A 2800-nucleotide genomic window follows, 5' to 3' on the forward strand; every position below is an offset into this window, starting at 1 on the left:
CGAACTGCTGTTAGCAATGGAAGTTGGGATGCAATATGGAAACACACAACAAGATTTATTGTTGATACTTTCCACTATATTACCCATCGTGTAACTGATTTTCTTTGCCGAACATATTGCAATCCTTCTCCTGGTGATGGTTCAGCTCCAAACCTTGTCATAATTGAATTTGATGACAATGGTCATCCACATGCTAAGCGAGCATTCAATACCCAAGTATGTGAACAATTGAATGCATGGCTTGGTGGATTTGAGCCAATTCTCAAACGCATGAAACCTGGAAATTTCAACTGGTTTTTACATGCAATGTTGTTTTATCACACAAAGCATGTCCTCACTCAACAGAAACGCAAAGCAAAGTCTCAGGAGATTAATGGTGATGATGAAGACTTGGGTTTGGATGAACAACATGCAGAATCTAATGTCTCTGAATCTGATTGAAATAAATAAACCCATGAAAATGAAAATTGGAAAAGTGATGTATTAGTAAGTAACTAGTCTTGATGCAGTAGTAAGTAACTAGTCATATGCCTTATGCCTTGGTTTAGTAAAAGATTTAGTGCTACACTTCTATTTGTCTGACCTAAATAAGGTGATTCAGGGTCCAAACTTAATTAACCAGAAGTCCTAGTATTCAATTTCTGTTGATTCCTGTCCATTCCTACTGGAATTCCTGGATTCCTACTGGAATTCCTGGAATCCGGCCGGAATCTCCGGAATCTGCGGATTCCGGTAGGAATCAGTGGAGGAATGGAAAGTATTGGTATTTTATATGGTTCCCTTCTTATCCACTTCAAATGACACTATGGATACAGTCCACATTAGAGAACTTTTGACATCCAATGCCAATGTGTCTGGCAAATTGACATCCCACCCCAAACAACTCCATCACTTTAGTTTAGCAAGAGGAACACTTCCAAATACAACAACCAACTTACCAGCTTTCCTCTCCAATAGGGTGTTTCACAGTAGGCCAACTTTGCTTTCAACTTTGATCCAAACTTGTGGGCCAACTTCAACAAATTTGATGGGAAAGTTGGCCAACTCTACTGTGAAACACCTGGAACTGCCGAAAACATGAAGTTGGGCTGATTTGTGCTTGAAATCACTTCCGAGTGCAAATTTTTGCCTATTTTGGACACATGGGAAGTTGAGAGGTGAAGTTGGGATCAAAGTTGGCTCCAAATTGGCATCGGGACCACAATTTGGATCCCAACTTGATGAAGTTGGCCAAACTTTGTCCTTCCAACTTTGCAAAAGTTGGTTGCCAGTTGGCCTACTGTGAAGCACCCTAATGTTGTGTCTGGAAAATCAACATCCCACCCCAGATACATTATTTCTCAATTGTATCCTGAATATTTCAATTATACCCTGAACCAAGATATATTTATCAACTTTATCCTGAATTAAGATACATTATTTTCCAACTACATTCTGAACCAGGATATATTTTCAAACTATATCCTGGACCAGGATATATTTTTCAACTACATATATGTTATATATTTCCTCTAAATCCTGAACCAAGATATATATTTCAACTATATCTTGAATCAACATACATTATTTTTCAACTATATCCTATATTTTCCAACTACATTCTGATCAAGATATATTTTTGAACTATATCCTGAACCAGGATGTATCTTTCAACTATATCTTGAACCAGGATATTTTTTATCTATATCATGAACAGGATCATGAATATATGTCATCCTTGCCCATAATTACAGAATATATCCAGGATATATAATTTGGAGATGTATCTTTAGATTTCACAAGAAGATTTCACAAGACAAAGCTGCAATTTATTGAATCTAACTACATAAATTTACACCACAGGATTGACTATTAAACAGAGGCAGAGGAAAGGAGGGGAAGAGAGAGAGAGAGGGGGGGGGTGGGCAATGAAGGAGGAAAGGAGTGGTAGGCAATGAGGGAGGGGAGAGGTTGTAGGCAATGAGGGAGGGGAGAGGTTGTAGGCAATGAGGGAGGGGAGGAGTTGTAGGCAATGTGGGAGGGGAGGGGTTGTAGGCAATGAGCAATGAGGGAGGGGGGAAAAAGTGGTTATAGGCAATGAAGGAGGAGGGAGGGAAAGGGGTTATAGGCAAGGTGGGGGGAGGGGTGGCAGGCAATGGCAGGAGGGGAGGGAGTGGCAGACAGGGGAGGTGTTGGTAGGGAATGATGAAGGGGGGGAGGGAGGTGGCAGTAACAGATGATGGAGGGAGGAAGGTGGTATGCAGGGAGGGAGGGAGGGAGGAAGGAGGTGGGTAGGCAGGGAGGGGGAGGAAAGGAGGGAGGGAGGAAGGGAGGAAGGAGGTGACAGACCAGAGAGGGAGGGGGGAAGTGGGCAGTGTGGGAGGAGGGCTCACCGAATGAAAATATAACAACAACAACAACAACATTATCGTCGTCGTCCCTCATCAGTCTGCGTCGTGGCCCAGCACCCTCACTGGGTCGTTCGTGGCCCTGGGGACGTGGGGTGCACAGTCATCGTTTTCGTCGGCGCACACTGGTCGTCGTTCTCATGGGCGGCGGTCATCGTTTCCGTGGGCGGTGGTGGCGTGCGCCAGATGTCATTTTGCGTGGGCGCTCGTCATTGTTCCCCGGTTGGTGTAGCTTGTCGTTATCGTTTTGGGCGGTCGTGGTTGTTTTGACATGGTTGTCCTAACGTGCTGATGTGGCACGGTTGTTGTTGGTTCGGGATGAAGGACGGGCAAAACAATGAACGACAAAATGTTGTTGTTCATCATTTTGTTGCCATGTCGCTGTTGCGACGTGGCACCTGGCATTGTTGTCA

This window comes from Laccaria bicolor, genomic scaffold, assembly GCF_000143565.1.
Source record: "Laccaria bicolor S238N-H82 LACBIscaffold_24 genomic scaffold, whole genome shotgun sequence".
NCBI lineage: Eukaryota > Fungi > Basidiomycota > Agaricomycetes > Agaricales > Hydnangiaceae > Laccaria > Laccaria bicolor.